General features: G+C 46.7%; 1 long non-coding RNA gene across 1 annotated transcript; it reads right to left on the reverse strand.

The window, feature by feature from the left end:
* Nucleotides 1–1194: 1194 nt before the first annotated feature.
* Nucleotides 1195–10109, reverse strand: LOC143935723 (uncharacterized). The gene is made up of 2 exons (XR_013263576.1): nt 9982–10109; nt 1195–1515 (listed from the first exon to the last, which is right to left on the reverse strand). It is a non-coding gene; the product is annotated as an uncharacterized LOC143935723 (long non-coding RNA).
* Nucleotides 10110–19836: the final 9727 nt, after the last annotated feature.

The following is a 19836-nucleotide window of genomic DNA, read 5'->3' on the forward strand; positions in this document are numbered from 1 at the left end:
GACCAGTCCGCACAGTGGGGGGTGAGCGGCGACCGTAGTCTGCACACGGCTATCAAAGACCATGGTTGCCACATACCATCTGTTGTGTGGCCATACCCGTGAGTCCTCTACCAGCTCCTCCACCCCACCCAACAATGTCAACCCATGAGCATAGCAGGTGGTGGGAGAAGCTTTCGTTCGGAATGGATAGCTCCTTTCTGCCCCCTGCTCTGTTGATAGGATGCCATCGTCGGGCGGGTGGGCAGGGGAGCTGGGAGAGGACACACAGACTGAGCACAGCCTCTGCCCTGCCAAAGGTATGAGTCATAAGCAGGGGAGGCAGGAAAGGGGGGGGGGGCAGGCTGCAGGGGCACTGTGATGGAGGAGGCTGTGATTGCTAAGGGAACTGCACTGTAATCATTACAATGCCTTTTTACAGTGCAGTCCCCTTTATATCAATGTAAAGGGGGACTGTGATGTAAATGGAACTGCACTGTAATGTAAAGAGGAATTGAGGACATTGATATAAAGGGGGGATTGTGCTATAAAGGGGGTGGTTTTGGTGTGAAAGGGGGCTGAGGACAGACACTGAACAACACCCCACCCCCCTCTGGGAAAATTGGTCGCCATGAAACAGGTTCCTGGTGCCAAAAAGTTAGGAGACTGCTGCTCTACCCCATGAAGGAGTGGTGCTACACATTGAAAGAGGTTCTCTAATGGCGCGTACACACGACCGGACTTTTTGACAGCAAAGGTCCGACGGAGCGAGTCCGTCGGACAATTCGATCTTGTGTGGGCTCCATCGGACTTTTGCTTGCCAAAAATCCGGCGGACTTTAGAAATAGAACATGTTTTACATTTTTCCACCGGAACTCCGGCAGACCGAGAAATCCGTTTGTGTGTATGCTAGTCCGACGGACATAAAAACGACGCTAGGGCAGCTATTGGCTACTGCTTATTAACTTCCTTATTGTAGTCCAGTAGTACGTCATCACGTTCAAATCCGTCGGACTTTGGTGTGATTGTGTGTGGCCAAGTCCGTTCATTCGGAAAGTCAGTCGAAACTCCGTCGGAAAGACCATCAGAACCTAGTCCCTCGAAAAGTCCGGTCGGGTGTACGCGCCATTATCCACTCTTTAGAAAACAAAACAAAAAATGTTTCAGTCTTCGAACACCTCTGGAACATAATTGTAGGTAGCAGACAAACAGCTAGCACAATGTTCAGTACTTTTTATATACATAGGGCATTTTTACACCCAATCCATTGAGTCTTCATAGTAAGCTTCACCATAGAAAACAAATATCCTACAATACGTCTTTATAGCACAGGGTTCCTCAGTACCAGTTTGTACATGTGATCATGAATCTCATGTCGTCCACTTTCCTTTCCCCCATCTGTAGTTGTGGCGCACTGTCCTCAGTCTTTGGAGGGACTTGGTAATCCTCTTTTTCCTTAGTTGCAACTTTAGATCCATGATCGGCAGCCTGTAGGATGCTTTCTCCTTGCTGATGTTTATCTTTATTTTCTTCCATTATCTGTTGAAGAAATATATACAATGTGCAATCAGTTGTATGTTACACTTCAAAATCACAAGCAGTGCTAACATTTATTGCATTACTTTCATTTTTCTGGTTGTATATTGTCACCTAAAGGGTAACTACACCTTTCTGTAAAAAATAAAATAAAAATTATAGATACAGCATATACAATTGCTACACAAGCCATTCGTTTTTAATGTTATTAAGAAGTACCTTTCCATTTCTACAGTATCTGAAGTGCTGTCATTTTCTGTAAGATTCAATGCAATATGGCCACCAGTGTAGAGTGTTAGTATAGTGTGAGTATAGTGTGTGTGAGTATAGTGTAGTGCAGTGTTTAACACATCATTTATATATCACTTAGTGCTGTGTACCTTTTTATTTATTTTTTTTGGGTTGCTGCATTTTTTCTTTTTTTTTTATTCCCTGCCCGCCCCCTTTTTTTTTAATTGTCAGCCACAGTTTTTCTGACCGCAACACTGGTGTACCTCTCCCCCCCCCCCCCTTTTTTTTTTCGTTTTTAAATTTCTGTCAGCGTCAGGTCTCAATTTTAAGTGCACCAAACACCACTTTTCATTTGATAAGGTGCATCCAATCGCACATTTCCCAGTTTCTATTAAATTTGAGTAATAACCCCCCCTCCCATATCATGTCTAGAAGGCCAACAAGGAGAGGCAGACGTTCCCATGCCATTATGAGGGGGCTAGCAGCGTATGTGTCCACAGGCATAGGTGGACGTGGTCTGTCCTCAGGAAGGGCACATTCGTCTCTGTTTACTGATGTTGGCCGTGCCATCCAGCCAGAGCATGCAGAGGAGGTGGTGGACTGGCTTACTAAGCCGTCCTCATCCTCCTCATAAGACTCAGCTGACACCAGTGCACAGTCACCCGCAGCCACCAGAGAGGCATATCCTGGCTCTATAAGGTTTACGGGGTGAAGGCACCACAAACACCCAGAGAACAATTTTTCCACAACTGACAGGTGCATATCATTTCGATGTTTTACAGCAAGGCAAATTCTTGCTTTTATCAAGAGTACCTTTATAGGATTACGGTGTGAAGGCGCCAACAACACCCAAAGACCAATTTTTCTGCACCTGTTACTTCTATCCAAAGTTTGCGAAAGAGACACCAAACTTTATCTAAAAAAACAAACATTGTAAGGCCGCGTACACACGGGCGGATTGTCTGGCCAACTAAGTTCGTCAGACAATCCGACAGACAGTCCGTCCTACTTTTGAATGAACGGACTTGACCACACACGATGAACAGACAGTCCGCTGAAAGCTTGCGCGATGACGTGTACAGCACGTACGACGGGACTAGAAATACGACGTCCAATACACTGCAATGCAACCTTCGGCTTAAATCCTTTCTGAGCATGCGCCATACTTAGTCCGTCCAGCTTGCCTACTCACGAGCGGACTGTCCGCTGAAACCAAGTTTGGACGGACTGTATTATGGAAATTCCGAAAGACAGTCTGCCAGACTGTCCGCTGAAAAAGTCCGCTGAAGCCCACACATGAGCGGATTGTCCAATAACTTGCATATAAGTCTTCAAAATGATGACTTTTGATTTTTCAACTTCAGGTCCCATAGGCTTTGATAGAGTTTGCGGTTGAGGTCCAAACTTTTGCGATGCTTGGAAGTTCTGGCGCAAACCAAACTGAGGGGGGTGTGTAGCCCATCTCTACTCTCCAACAGAAATTTAATCTTTGAGGAGATACTCCCTAAGGGTTAATTATTTATAAAGGGATGTAGATGCTACAACATTAGAACACAAAGTGCACCAGGTGATTATAATGAACCAGACCCCCCCATTCAGAAAGGACAAGGTGAAACAAACAACTATTCCTTCAACCTGGGTTCACACTTGTGAAGTATAGGACACATCACGTATGATGTGCACAGGAATGCAGTGTGATTCCTGTGTGAATCACATGTAGTCTGTGTGGTGCGATTTGAGCCATACATTTTGTATGGCTCAAATTGCATCGCATCCACCCCAAAATGGTGCAGGACTCTTTTTTTCCATGCCTGAATGGCATTGCATGGTTGTTCACACATTTGCAGTGCGATGCAGGGAAATGCAGTGAATTTTGTGCGTTTCCCACATCATGTCAATGTGAACCAGGGCTCAGAGCAGAAACAAGTAGGAATATGTAACAAATTTGTTAAAATACTTATATATTGATCACCCAGAGGAATTTTTTGTTTTTGTTTTTGTTTTAACAACTTGCTTACTGGGCACTTAAACCCCCCTCAGTCCCAGACCAATTTTCAGCTTTCAGCGCTGATGCACTTTGAGTGACAATTACGCGGTCATACAACACTGTACCCAAATGAAATTTTTATCATTTTTTTCCCACAAATAGAGCTTTCTTTTGGTGGTATTTAGTTACAGCTCGGAGTTTTATTTTTTGCTAAACAAACAAAAAAAGATGCAAAAAAAAAAAAAAAAAATCATGTTTTAATAGTTTGTTATAAAATTTTGCAAACGGGTCATTTTTCTCCTTCATTGAAGTGCGCTGATTAGGCGGCACTGATAGGCTGCATTGGTGGGCACTGATGGGCTGCATTGGTGGGCACTGATGGGCTGCATTGGTTGGCACTGATAGGCTGCACCGGTGGGCACTGATAGGCATAGTTAAGGCGGCACTAATAGGCACAGATAAGGCGGCACCGATGGGCACAGATAAGGCGGCACTGATGGGCACAGATAAGATGGCACGGATGGGTGGCACGGATAAGTGGCACGGATGGGTGGCACGGATGGGCACTGATAGGTACCACAGATAGATGGGACTGATGGGCACTGATAGGTGGCACTGCTGGGCACTGATGGGCGGCACTGCTGGGCACTGATGGGCGGCACTGCTGGGCACTGATGGGCGGCACTGGGGTGCAGCACCTTTGAGGCAGATTGGGTGGCACTGTGGGTGGCACTGTGGGTGGCACTGTGGGCACTATGGGCACTGACGGGGGGCACTTACTTTTGCTTTTATTTTACTTCAGGATGGCACTGCGGGAGGCAGGTGGGCACAGGCAGGTGGCAGGTGGTCCCTTGTATTGATGGCCGTGATCGGGACTGATGTCCCGATCACGGCCGCCGGTGATCGGCTTTTTTTTTCTCTCCTCGCGCTGACAGCGCGAGGAGGAATAATAGCCGATTACCGGCTCCGTTCTATCACATGATCAGCTGTCATTGGCTGACAGCTGATCACGTGATAAGGGGTCGGGATCGACCCCTTACACGGATCGGTGATCAGGCGAGTCTCACGGACTCGCCGATCACAGAGCGCGCCGCGCGCGCCCCTCAGGGGGCGCGCAGGCCGCTCGTAACCGGGACGACGTCAATAGACGTAGTCCCGGAAATGTAGGTCCGCGCTAATGCCGTCATTTGGCAATAGCGCGGATCTGAAGTGGTTAAGCAACAAAAGTGGAGTTACTTTTTAGGTAAAGAGCAGAGTGAGATTATTATTGTGTTTCTGGAGTGAAGCACTACAGTATTGATTTGATAAAAAGTTTCAGAACTTAAGCCTTATGTCTACCAATAGTATCCCATAGTATCTGGGTTCCCACAGTTACAAGTCAGATTCAGATAAGATTGAATGACTGGCCTATATCGATGCCTTATGATATAGGCACACAAATTATGTACGGGTACTTGTCACTAAAAAGGTCACACTGGGAGGACAAGGTTGCCTAATGTGTGACAAAAGTGAGCTGCATGGGTCCAAAGTCAGCCCATGTCAATATCTGCCGAGCCCACTCCTTTGTCCTTATGGATGGGATCTTACCCATTAACATCCCGGTGCGAAGTATGCAGTACAGTCAGTCAAAAAGTAAGCTGTGTACTGAGTAACACTGCCAGGCCACAAAGAAGTGTGTGGTAGTGAAGAAAGAATATGAAGTGGCAAGTGGTAGAAAAGCTTGTGGCAAGTGAGTGGTAAAGTACACAGGTGCAGTGGTGGTCATTGCAGAAATGCATAGTACAGCAGAGAAGAGTGCAGTTGCAGTAACAGTCAATGGAGAAGTGCATCGATGTAGTGGCAGTGGAGAAGTGGAGAAGTGTATGGTTAAAAGTGGCAACCAGTAAAAAGAAGAGTGTGTGTAAATTGGTAACCAGTAAAGAGTAGAGTGTGTGAGTAGAGAGGAGCAGTCCACAGGTGCAGTGGCGGTCGGTGGAGAAGTGCATGGGTGCAGTGGTGACCAGTAGAGAATAGAGTGTGTGGGTACAGTGGCAACCAGTGAAGAGTAGAGTGTGTGGGTACAGTAGTGACCATAAGGGAATAGAGTGTGTGGGTACAGTGGCAACCAGTGAAGAGTAGCATGCGTGTGTACAAAGGTGACTAGTTGAGAGGGTGTGTACAGTGGTGACCGGAAGACAGTAGGCTGTGCGAGTACAGTGGCGACCAGTAGAGAGTGAAATGTTTGGTGTAGCCTTATGAGTTTATGTGAAATCTCCATTAATACCTGTACAATATATATTGCTGATTGAACTACCTTTTTTGTACAAGATCTCTCAGATCTAGATATGTATATGTCCATACTACTACTACAATGATTGAGGTGTATGCACATAATCATAAATACTAGTCAACATTGGGTACAGTGGTGACCAGTGGAGAGTAGGGTGTTAAGGTATGGTGGCAACCAGTAGTAAGTAGAGTGTGTGGGTACAGTGATGACTAGTGCAGAGTAGATTGTGTGGGTATTTGTGGTGAAACCAGTAGTGAGTAGAGTGTGGGTACAGTAGTGACCAGTGAGGCGTAGAGTGTATTGGCCCAGTGTTGGCCAGTAAGGAGTAGAGCGTGTTGGTACAGTGTTGGCCAGTAAGGAGTAGAGCATGTTGGTACAGTAATGGCCAGTAGAGAGCAGAGTGTATTGGCAGTGATGGCCAGTAAGGAGAAGTGCATGGGTACAGTGGCAACCAGAAGAGTGTCTTGGTACAGTGAGGAGCAGTAGAGATTAGAATTTGTGGGTTGAGTGGAGAAGTCCACAGGTGTGGTGGTGGTAAGTGGACAAGTGCATAGGTGAAATGGCAGTCAGTAAAGAAAGAACTTTAAATGACAATTAGTGTAAAAGGGCAATGGCAGAGCCCTAAGGGCCGGTTCACACTGCAGGCGCGGCGAGGCGTCTCCGACTTGCCTCGCCGCGACCTGCGGCGAGCTCAGCGGCGACTTGCAGAGGACTTCTGTATAGAAGTCAATGCAAGTCGCCCCCGAAGTCGCCCAGAAGTAGTACAGGAACCTTTTTTCTGAGTCGGAGCGACTCGAGTCGCTCCTCTCAGAACGGTTCCATTGTACAGAACGGGGGCGACTTGCGGGAGCGAGGCGAGGCGAGTCGTGTCGCCTCGCATCGCCCGCTGTGTGAACCGGCCCTAATGCAGTAGAGAAATGTGTAGGTACAGTGAAGAAGTGGATGAGCGCATTGACAGTCAACAGTGACATGCATGGGTGCAGTAGTAGTCGATGGAGAAGTACGCTAAAGTAATTTCCTCTTTTTAGTAATTTTTTAAGATTTTTTTTATGTACCTGACTTTTTTCAACCACCAATGAGATTTAAGGTGGCCCAACGCCTCCTCTTCAGGCCAAACAGGACATACCCTTTTAAACATTATTTAAGCCCAACCATTCTCAAAAGAGTCATAGAAGTAAAATTACACTGATGTTGCTTCATTAGTTACTTAATTGAACTGGACTTGTTTTGTATTATGAAGATGATTTGCTACTCATCCAAGCAGCAGTGAGGCTACATTCGCAATGCTCTATTGCAAAAACATATGCGTTTGTGCCATGTTTTTACAATATTTCTGCCGTTTTGCACCTGTGAAAAATGGTGGCTCAAAAAAACGCACCAAAAACGCAACCATGGGTGCCTTTTTGCTGCATTTTCTATTCATTTCAATGGAGAGGTGTGTTTTTCGGGCATGTTTTTACCGCACCTAAAATGCAGTTTGCAGGACATTTTTAAACTCAAAAACAGAAGAAAAAACAAAAAATTTTCAGTTTGAATACCATGACCTGGGTAAATGAAGGCCTCCACAGACATCAGTATTATCATTAGGCTAGGTTCACACATATGCGGCTCTGTGAGCCACGTTTTGCGCAAGACACGGCAGTCCACTCCATTCCTGTTGATCCTGTGGAAAATCCAGTGTCCTTGTAGTTTCCTGTGGATTTAACTGAAATCTCAAAGTGTAGCCCCCTCTACCTTTGGCACGTGCTAGAGTTATGTTTTTGGCCAGTGTAGGTAAATTTAGGCAGGCCTGTTTTGATCTGTGGGCTGGGGAGTGGTTTAGTGTAGGCTGGTGACTCACAGATAGCATCACCTTTTGGTAACCTCCCTCTGGCCTCTGGAAGATTCTAGAAGCAAAGGAGGGAAAGAGAGGTGGAACTGTCTGGGGTGTGATAAGGAGCCCTGACCAATCCCCAACTAAGATTGGCAGGGGGCAGGCCTCCTTAACTACCTTGGGTCAGCCCATCTAGGGAGGCGTTGTTTGGGTGGAAGAATTGAGAGATGGAGTGTTAGGCTGTCGAGGCCTTGGAGGGAGCCCCCCAGGCTGGTGGGGATGACCTTGGGCCGGGGCTCAGAGCTGTGAGGGAGCACCACACAACGCAAGGGGTGTCCTGAGCAGGAGAGGACAGCGGGGAACACTGCCAGGCAAGTCTTCGGGAGGCATCCATCAAGTGTCAGTAAGTGACAGGCACAGCCAGGAGAGCTGGAAGAGGCATGCCGGAGCGGACTGGGAGTCTGTGTGGGGCAGGAGAGCATGCCGCAGCATGAGTATGCTACATACAGCGTACAGAGTTCAGGAATGAGCTAAGTATAGTGTGCAAAGTTCAGGAGTGCGCTATGTACAAAGTGCAGAGTTCAGGAGTGCCCTATGTACAGATTGCAGAGTTCAGGAGTGTGCCATATACAGAGTGCAGGGTCCAGGAGTTCACAGTGTAGAGTTAAGGAGCATGCTATGTACAGGAGGCAGGGTTCAGGACTGCTTATCTTATTGGTGGCTTTAAACCAAAAATTACTTCCCGATTTTCCCCAAATATCTCCCTTCCTCCCAGTACCGAGTTCTCCTCCAACTCTCATATCCCCATCCTTGAAAGGATTAATATCCCAATTCTAGCACAAGCCTGCCTATCCCCCCCAAACCAGTGTAACAAATATCACTATAATTTTTTTAAATTCCCCCCCATGCCAACACAGACCTGAGATACAGCACAGCTCCAGATGGGGTGGGATATTTTTTTCCTTTCAGGTTCCTCCACGTGGTCGGTCATAAAGGTTAGAGCCAAGGAGGAGCCTAGTGGAAGTTTCCTCAGTTGTCAGCTCTGTTACACAGGTGGTAAGGAGAGATGCTGCGGTTGTCGGCAATCACTGCAGGGCAAAGGATACCTGGCACTAGTGATTCCATTGGCACTCACCCCTGCTTTACAGTAGCTGTGCCCAGGGATGGTGGGATGCTTCTGCGTTTACAAGTGAGGATAGTACGCACAAGCACAGCACTGGGTGATTAGGGTGTGCCCAAGCACATCCGACACTCCCTGTGCGCACACCTAGGGTGACAACACTACTGTGAAGAAGTGTGGTCACCCTAGGACAGGAAGTGTATTACTGGCAGAATCATCTGACGGAGATGAGGAAAATGGAATGTTCTTGAAGTCCAAATCAGCAGAGCAGCATAGGGTGAAAAAAAATGACTCCTTCACAGTGCAGTAAGTGCGGTCACTCTAAGACAGGAAGAATTTTTTGGGGGCATCGCCAGGTAAAGATAAAAAGAAAACAAAATCCTGAAGAAAAGAGAACTAATCCTAATGAATTAAAATGTATTGTATTTGTACTGTCTACTCTCAAGTTGTAAAGTTCTGCGTAAACTAGATACACTTTAAGACAGGGGTGGGCAATAAAGGAAAATCTTTTTTTTGGAGCGTAAAAGTTATTCAATAATTCATGTAGATGTAGAAATACAAGTATATCTGTATCTTCTGCACAGCATATGAAATACATGGATCAGTTTAAACAGGATATTTAGAAATAAAGTGAAACATAATATCTAGTAAATTGAGTTAACTCCATGCGCCATCTCATGGAGAAAGAGAGAATTACAACAACAAAAAACGCAAAAGAGATAGGGATTCCTGCAGATACATTTTATATACTGATGTGAATGAGCCCTGATCCCTACAGTTCTGTGTTTAGATGTATACAAAACTATACGCTGTAAAACTACGTGCTTTATATGCCCGTGCGAATGAGCCCTATACAATGCAATCAGTCTAGGGTTTATGTACAGGGGATTTGCTTGCTCTTTTAACCCATGCAAGTCAGTGTGATGCAGAACCTACTCTAAACACAAACCCTTCATCAATCGGATTGTTCAGGAAGGACATGAGTCAAGTGCAATGTCTCGTCCTTCCTCTAATCATGCTGTACGGCCTTGTTTATTCATTTCACTCACCAGCACGCCCAGCGTACACTGTGTATGTGACTCCTTTCCTCTTCCTGCTTCCCTTTACTGTCATGGAAGTGACACCTAAAGGCCCCACACAGAACAGCAACATTCACTGAGCAGGCCTGGATTTTTACTCTACAATATAATGTTCCTTTAATTCCTATTATGAATAACGCAGCAAGGGAGAGGCTGTCCTTACCGCAGCAGGAGTTTATCCTCATATAATATACTGATGTATAGTGCCTTGCAAAAGTATCCACCCCCTTGGCTTTTTACCCATTTTGTTTTAATTTATTACAGCTCTTAGTTCCATGTTTTTGTTTTATACTGAGTTATATATGATGGATCAGAACACAATAGTCTATGTTGGTGAAGTAAAATTTGAAAAATATATACTTAAAACTATTTTTCAGAAATAAACTGATAATTGGCATGTGCGTATGTATTCACCCCCTTTGTTATGAAGCCCATAAAAAGCTCTGGTGCAACCAATTACCTTCAGAAGTCACATAATTTGTGAAATGATGTCCACTTGTGTGAAATCGAATGCCGCATACACACAATAGGATTATCTGGTGGACTTGGGCACCCGTGTGTGGGCTCCGGCGGACTTTTTGTTCCCAAAAGTCCGGCGGACTTAGAAAGAAGTTTTGACTCAAAATTGTCCGCCGGACTTTTGAAATGAACGGACTTGCCCACACACGTTCATTTTGAACGCGGCTCCAGGAAGACGGAACTAGCGCAGGAAGTGAATGTCGCCGCCTCCATTGGTGAGATTGACAGACCCTTATCCAAGCACGCAGCCCAGCCGGTCAGGAAAGGGGATCGGGACGAGCGAGCACCTCCCCTCCTGAGCCCTTTAATAAGGGGGCCCCCAGATTCTGGCTCCCCACCCTATGTGAATGAGTATGGGGTATCATGGACACCTACCCATTCACCCGGGGAAAGTGTAAATAAAAAACACAACACAGGTTTTTAAAATACTTTATTAGACAGCTCCGGTGGTCTTCTTCCGTCTTGATGGGGTCTTCTCGACGGACTCCTCCGATATCTTCTGCTAGCTCTTTTTACTAGAGGAGGAGCCTGGCTTTCTCCTTCGTTGCTGCTGCCGCCCGGGGGTCTTCTTCTGACTTCAGGGGTCTTGTCCCGCCCCCTTTCCTGACCGGCCGGGCTGCGTGCTCGGATAAGGGTCTGCTATGGACTTTGGGGGGACCCCCACACCGTTTTTTCTGCGTAGGGGTTCCCCTTTAAATCCATACCAGGTGACAGGGCTAGCGAGGTGTCAATCTCAGCAATGGAGGAGGCGGCATTCACTTCCTGCGCTAGTTCCGTCTACCTGGAGCCACGTTCAAAATTAACGGACTTTACTCCGTGTGGGCAAGTCCGTTCATTTCAAAAAAGTCTGGCGGACTCCCGCCGGTGGATTGTCCGCTGGAAAAGTCCAGTTATGTGTGGGCAGGTCTGCTCGGGAAAGTCCGGTGGACCTCCGCTGCAAATTCCGGCGGGTTGTCCGCCAGACAGTCTGATCGTGTGTACATGGCATAAGTGTCACATGATCTGTCATTACATATACACACCTTTTTTGAAAGGCCCCAGAGACTGCAACACTTAAGCAAGAGGCACCACTAACCAAACACTGCCATGAAGACCAAGGAACTCTCCAAACAAGTAAGGGACAATGTTGTTGAAGTCAGGGTTAGGTTATAAAAAAAAAATATCCAATATGATCCTTAGGAACACCATCAAATCTATCATAACCAAATGGAAAGAATATGGCACAACAGCAAACCTACCAAGAGAGATGGCCGCACTCCAAAACTGCAAGGAGGGCATTGATCAGAGAGGCAGCACAGAGACCTAAGGTAACCCTGGAAGAGCTACAGAGTTCCACAGCAGAGACTGGAGTATCTGTATATAGGACGACAATAAGCCGTACACTCCATAGAGTTGGGCTTTATGGCAGAGTGGCCAGAAGAAAGCCATTACTTTCAGCAAAAAACAAAATAGCACGTTTTGAGCTTGTGAAAAGTCATGTGGGAGACTCCCAAAATGTATGGAGGAAGGTGCTCTGGTCTGATGAGACTAACATTTTTTATAAACTTTTTGGCCATCAAAGAAAACGCTATGTCTGGTGCAAACCCAACACATCACATCACATCACCCAAAAAAGACCATCCCCACAGTGTAACATGGCGATGACAGCATCATGCTGTGGAGATGTTCTTCAGCAGTCGGGACTGGGAAACTGGTCAGAGTTGAGGTGAAGATGGATGGTGCTAAATACAGGGACCTGTACCACTCTGTGTGTGATTTGAGGCTAGGATGGAGGTTCACCTTCCAGCAGGACAATGACCCCAAACACACTGCTAAAACAACACTTGAGTGGTTTAAGGGGAAACATGTAAATGTGTTGGAATGGCCTAGTCAAAGCCCAGACCTCAACCCAATAGAAAATCTGTGGTCAGACTTAAAGATTGCTGTTCACAAGTGCAAACCATCCAACTTGAAGGAGCTGGAGCAGTTTGGCAAGGAGGAATGAGCAAAAATCTCAGTGGTAAGATGTGGCAAGCTCATAGAACCTTATCCAAAGCGACTTGGAGCTGTGATAGCCTCAAAAGGTGGCTCTACAAAGTATTGACTTTAGGGGGGTGAATAGTTATGCACATTGACTTTTTCTGTTTTGTCCTATTTGTTGTTTGCTTCACAATAAAAAAAAAACAAATCTTCACAGTTGTGGGCGTGTTCTGTAAATTAAATGGAGCACGAATAATGGCAAGGGGGGGGGGGGGGGGTGAATACCTTTGCAAGGCACTGTATCTACTAGAAAATGTTGTGCTGAAGTCTCCATTCGCATGGGTGTTTACACTAGGGTTGCCACCTCATCCCTTTAAAACCAAACACATATTAATTCGGTATTTCTTATACAGGGAGAAAGAAGCAGCACAATGAGCCAATCAGTTGTACTGTAGGATACTAGGTGCTAACAAGGAACATGCGAAGAGCGAGTAGAGTAACAGAGGGATCAGCTCAACAGTCTCTTGCTTCTCCTTTAATGTCAGAGGCAAGGGGAAGGAAATTACCCAATTGGGATACTTAACTACAGTAAAGTCAGGTATACAGCCTGGGCTGTGTGGCAGAGCTGTAAAGCTCAGGAATGGATGGACCCACCTGAGGTGGGCAGGTTCTTATCGGACAGTGGACCTCTGGTTGTCCATAAATGGATTCATAATGGGATCTGTAACTACAGAGCTCTGAAGAAGAGGGCATGACCCTTGAAACACGTTAGCCATTTATAAACGTCTAGAGGTCTTCCCATGCCATCAGTTGAGTATGGTGTATTGGAGGCGGTCTCGTCTGTGTCTTTACACATGCTTATGATAAACATGTGTTTGTAAGGACCCACTTCTTTTATTTTTTTTTATAAAAATCGAGGTATAATGCACTAGGTCGGTGAGCTCTTGTGGTGCCCCTTCTGGTGCTTCCAGCTTCCCCCACCACCAGTGCCCCCATAGCAAGCTGCTTGCTATGGGGGCACTCGTACATGCTTGCTCCTTTGAGACACACACAAATTGCTGCATGGCCCGCCCCCCACCAATGGCTGTCGCTGCTGAGCCAATGAGGAAAGAGAGCAGAGAGAGCCTCTGTTCTCATGCATATCACTGGATCGATATTGGGCTCACTGCTAATCAGCGCGTTGGACAGTTAGCCACGTTGCTGTAAATGAGACAGAAATATGTGTGACAGCACTGGTCTTTGGCAGCAGGGGCCACCCCGGAGTCCAGCACTGGCATTCATCACAGATTGCACATCCTGCGTGTTGTGTGATCTGTGGCTGTTTGTAAATACACAGCCCCACAGCACTAAGTAATCTGTTACTATTAAAAAACAAGCAGAAGTTGCCAGCATGGTATTGCTCCCGACAGTGCCTGTCACCTCAAAAGAAGGGGGCAGGAGCTCACTGCTGGCTGCATCTCCCTCCACAGGAACACCCATAAATTGGGCTTCAGACTGGGGTGGAAGTTCAGCCAGCAATAACATGCCTTTACTCCGAAATTGAGCCACTGATCAGAATGGTGCTGTGTGCATTTGGTCCCCTGAGGGATTAAATAAAAGTGTAAACATATTTCGTGAAATTTCTTCTTTAACCACTTCCCGCCCAAGGCTGTCACATGACGTCCTGGACTATGAGTGGTTAAATCGGAATGATGCCTGCAACTGCAGGCATCATTCAGATAGCTTTTTTTTCTGCCAACGATTCCCTGCAATGTAAAAACAATCATAGTGGCTGTTTAGCTGCTTGATTGTTTTTACAGGCAGCGGGAGGGGATGTCCCCCCCCCCCCTCCGGACACCCTCCATTGCTTTTACCAGCTTGCCCATGCGATCAGCAAGCCGGAGAGTGAATCAGCTGGCAGTGCCATTTTACCATAGAGCTGCCCGAAGACCAGATGGTCACCGGACATCTCTATGACCTTTCGGAGGCCAGGTGCGACGTTATGACATCTCTTCTGGCCTCAACAGAAGTAGATGTTTTAAGCTGGAAAGGCTGAGATTGTGTTTTTTTTTTTCTTTCAGGCTTGCCAGCATAGAGGAGATGGGGGGGGGGTCTCTTACAGACCCCAGATTTCTCCGTAAAGAGGCACTATTCCTATTACAAGGGATGTTTACATTCCTTGTAATAGGAATAAAAGTGATAAAACATTTTTTAAAGGGAAAGTGTAAAAATAAAAATAAAATAAACAATAAAACTTTTTTTAAAGTGTCCCTGTCCCCGTGTGCTCGCACGCAGAAGCGAACACATATGTATGTCACGACCGCATAGGTAAACAACACGTGTAAGGTATTGCTGTGGACGTTAGAATTTTTGCCCTTGCTCTAACCCAAGATCTCCTCTGTAGCTTTCAACAGGTAACCTGTAAAAAAATTCAAAAGCGTCGCCTATGGAGATTTTTAAGTACTGAATTTTGGCGTCATTCTATGAGTGTGCGCAATTTTAAAATTTAAAGCGTAACATGCTAGGTATCTATTTACTCGGGATAACATCATCTTTCACATTAAACAAAAAAATCTGCCTAACTTTAGTATTTATTTATTTTATTATTTATGAAAGTTTTTTTTACAAAAAAAAAAAAATACGTATTTAAAAAAATTGCTGTGCAAATACCGTGTGACATAAAAAGTTGCAATGACCGCCAGTCTCTGCTAAAATAAAATAATAATAAAATATATATAAAATGCTTGGGGGTTCTAGTAGTTTTCTAGCAAAAAAATTAAGATTTTTACATGTAGGAGAGGAGTGCCAGAATAGGCCTGGGCTGGAAGTGGTTAAGTCTTTATCATGTCAGTCTTCGGGTAACTATGCATGTGCTCCTTTAAAAAGTATGTATCTGGGGTAAAAAGGAAAATAAATAAAATGAACTAAATCAATAAGTAAAAAATTACAAAAAAAAAGCAAAAAATCTATAAAAAAAAAAAAAGAAAAAGATTTTCAATGTTTATCCTGGAAACAGCAACAGCTGGGACATAGAAAGACTATAAAACATAAAGAACTAAACCAGATGCAATGTTGGCAAAAGGTCAACATTTTTTAAGCTCACACTAAAGCCCATTAAAGCGAAAACCAGACATAATTCTCCAACCTGTTCTTAAGAAATTCACATACCAGTTAGTAAAGTCATAGTACTCTCCCAACTTCACATTCCATGTTAGCAGCTGACTTATTAGCTGACTTATGCTTGTTTCTTTATCACCCCCGAATTCCTCCACCTGCAGAGGAGGTACAACATGCAATTAATTATTCAATTATGCATTATTATAAATTTTTATTACTAATCAATACCTAATAAATATCACTTAAAACAAATAATCGTTGTGGCTCAATAGGTACTTATAAAAAAAGGTTTATATATTTTAATATAAAAAAAAATAAAAAATCTAATTTTTGCCAGGGCTCAGGGCAAGTATTAATTAGTGACTCCCTATTTTGCTGTATTATTATTATTATTATTATTATAATTATTATAATACAGGATTTATATAGCGCCAACAGTTTACTTAGCGCTTTACAATATAAAAAGAAAGACAATACAGTTATAATACAATAAAATACAAGAGGATTAAGAGGACCCTGTTTAGATGAGCTTGCAATCTAATAGGGTGGGACAGGTGGTACAAAAGGTTGTAACTGTGGGGAACGAGCTGATGGAATTAGTAGAAGATTAGTTGGAGACGTGATAGGCTTTCCTGAAGAAATGAGTTTTCAGGGATTGCCTAAAGGTAGCAAGAGTAGGGGGATAGCCGGACCAGTGGAGGTAGCGAGTTCCAGAGGATGGGAGAGGCTCTGGAGAAATTCTGGAGACGAGCATGGGAAGAGGAGACGAGAGAGCTTGAGAGTAGGAGGTCTTGAGAAGAGTGGAGAGGAAGATTTGGGTGATATTTGGAGACAAGATCGGTGATGTAACTCGGGGCAGAGTTGTGAATGGCTTTGTATGTTGTGGTTAGTATTTTGAATTTAATTCGCTGGGTGATTGGAAGCCGGCATAAGGATTGGAGGAGAGGGTTGGCAGACACTGAACGGTAGACATGTGCGCCGTCAATAAATTTGTTTCGTTCCGTTTCGTACGAAAATGTATTTGTATTTCATAATTCGTGTCCGAAATTCAATTCGGATTCGTATGAAATACAAAATTTCTAACAAAAATTTGTTCGGGTGGAAGAACTGAGAGATGGAGTGTTAGGCTGTCGGGGCCATGGAGGGAGCCCCCCAGTCTGGGGGGGTGACCTTGAGCTGGGGCTCAGAGCTGTCAGGGAACACCACACAACCCAAGGGTTGTCCTGAGCAGGAGAGGACAACGGGGAACACTGCCAGGTAAGACTTCAGGAGGGATCCATCAGGTGTCGGTGAGTGACAGGCACAGCCGGGAGAGCTGGAGGAGGCAAGTCGGAGTGGACTGGGAGTGTCAGGAATCCGTCCGTTCCTCGCGATCGGCTCTCCGTACGCGCGTTCGTGCCGCGGGTCGTCGTGGGCACGAGCGTCTTCCGACGCGCGCGCGGTGCACGTCGATCGTATGTGCGCGCGGTACACGCACGCACGGGCGAGCATTAGCTCGATTGGCGCCAGTGGCCCTTTTTAAAGGCACAGTTGCAGGGGTTCTGTGCTGTCTCGTCTGCAGCTTGTGCCTGAAGTAACCTGCTTATCTGCCTGCTACCTATCTGATACCTGACCCGGCTCCGTCTGACCTTGTTGACCTCTTCTGCTCCGACCCCAGCTTGTTTGACCCTTCTTGGACTGTTTTCCTGTTGCCGAACCTCTGCTTGTACCTGATACCTCTGCTGACTCCTGCTTACTTCTGTGTCTGCTACCTTCGCATCCAGAAGATCCATCCATCCTGATTCCACGGTCTGCAGTCTTCTCCTAGCTGCTTCCCTGCTACAGAGAGTTCCTGCTCCAGAGGATCCTCATCTACCCAGCACCTGCTGCTGCACCTGGCTGGACTCTCCTACCCCGCTGCGCTCCGGTCTCCCTGTTCCCATTCCAGTGAGACCAGAACCAGAGCCGTAAGAGAGGTCCCCTTTCACTAAGTCAGACTCAATATCTGAAGTCCCTAACAGTACGAGACAGCCATGTCTGAGTCTGCGGAAGGGGCCTCCGCCATGAAGGAGATTTGCTCCCACCTTGCGGCTCTCACCCAGGCCGTGAAGTCTCTTCAGGATGGCTACACCAGGTTGGAGGAGCGTGTCCAGCATCTCTCTACCCCGGGGTCACCAGACACCACACCTCAGCCTCCTCCTGCTCAGCCAGCCGCTCATTCGGCGATCATGATGCTCCCACCTGAGCCTAGGGTTCCCATTCCGGAAAGATTTTCAGGGGACCGCTCCAAGTCCCGGGCTTTTCGCAACGCCTGCCAGCTTTACTTTGCCCTCCAGCCCAGGACTTTCTCCCTGGAGGCAACCAAGGTGGGGTTTGTCATCTCTCTCCTGCAAGAAGAACCTCAGTCCTGGGCCCACCACCTCCTGGAGAACAACAGCCCCCTTACACAGACTCTCTCCACCTTCTTCGAGGGGATGGCACAACTTTATGACGATCCCCAACGGGCTGCCACCGCAGAATCCGAATTAACTGCGCTCCAGCAAGGCCGTAGGACGGCTGAGGACTATGTCTCGGACTTTAGACGCTGGAGCGCAGATACCCAGTGGAATGAGTCGGCCCTTAGACACCAATTCCGCATGGGCCTGTCTGAAGGCCTCAAGGACGAGTTAGCTCGTGTTGGCACTCCTGACGCCCTAGAGGACTTAATTGCTCTGGCCATTCAGATAGACCGCAGACTTCGCGAGCGTAGGGCCGAACGCTCTTCCCAACCACTGAGACCTGCCTGGATGACGGCCAGGACCCCGTCTTCCACACCTTTCTTCTCTCCTCCTCCTCAAAGAGGACCTGCCAGTGTGTCTCCTGCTCATGAGGAACCTATGCAGCTTGGACTACTCTGACCTTCCCTGTCTCCTGAAGAGCGAGCCCGCCGCCGTCAAATGAACTTGTGCCTATACTGTGGCGGCTCCGGACATTATGTGGCCAACTGTCCTGTGAAGTCACGTAAGTGCCTCTCTTCAGTGTCTCACAGTTCCTTTAATCCGCCTTCCAACTCTCTCCATGTTGCCCTTCTGCTCTCGTTTCAGCTTTCGGGAAGAACGATCCACGTCAACGCAATCCTTGACTCCGGAGCCTGCGGTTGCTTCATTGACTCCGCCTTCACCGACCTGCATTCCATTCCACTCCAGAAAAAAACTCATGGACTCGCTATCTTTTTGGCCGATGGTTCCCAGATTAAGTCCACCCCCTGCCAACATACGGAACTGTTAATTCTTGATGTCATTTCTTCCCCACTCTTTCCTGTGATTCTGGGCATCCCATGGCTGCAGGCCCACAATCCCTCCATTGACTGGACTTCAGGGGAAGTGAGGTTCCTCTCCCCTTACTGCCAGGACCACTGCCTGCCTGGGGCTTCTGTACAATCCGGAACACTTCTCTGCCTAGACCCAGACCTGGACTTATGTCAATCTGTCCCCGAGCCTTACCATGAGTTTCTGGATGTTTTCAGTAAACGGGGGGCTGATTCCTTACCCCTGCATCTCCCCTACGACTGTCCCATTGAGCTCCTTCCTGGGGCTGAGATCCCGTTTGGACGTGTCTACCCTTTATCCGAGAAGGAACAAGAGGCTCTGAAGGCATACATCTCCGAGAATCTCAAGAAGGGGTTCATCCGTCACTCCACATCTCCTGCCGGGGCTGGAATATTTTTTGTTACTAAAAAAGACCAGACCCTTCGACCCTGTGTGGACTATCGGGAGCTGAACAGAGTCACGATTAAAAACCGCTATCCCCTACCCCTGATTCCAGAACTCTTCCAAAAACTGAGGTCGGCTACTATTTTCACTAAGTTAGACTTGAGAGGAGCCTATAACTTGGTCCGCATACGAGCAGGTGACGAGTGGAAAACTGCGTTCCGAACTCGTTTTGGGCACTACGAGTACCTGGTGATGCCTTTCGGGTTGTGTAACGCCCCAGCCACCTTCCAGCACTTAATTAATGACGTCTTCCGGGACTTCTTGGATATCTTCGTCATCCTATATCTTGATGACATCCTGATCTTCTCCAGGTCCCTGGAGCAGCACCGGGGACACGTCGGCAGAGTACTGCTTCGGCTCCGGCAACATGGACTCTACGCTAAAGCCGAGAAGTGTAAATTTGAGCAACAGGAGATCCAATTCCTCGGCCTTGAAATCTCTCCAGCAGGCATCAGGATGGACCCGCAAAAGGTCGCTGCTGTCCTTGAATGGCCAGCCCCCACTGACAAGAAAGGCATCC

This window comes from Lithobates pipiens, unplaced genomic scaffold (assembly GCF_037356315.1).
Source record: "Lithobates pipiens isolate NorthernLeopardFrog02 unplaced genomic scaffold, aLitPip1_a1.2 Scaffold_28, whole genome shotgun sequence".
Taxonomy (NCBI): Eukaryota; Metazoa; Chordata; class Amphibia; order Anura; family Ranidae; genus Lithobates; species Lithobates pipiens.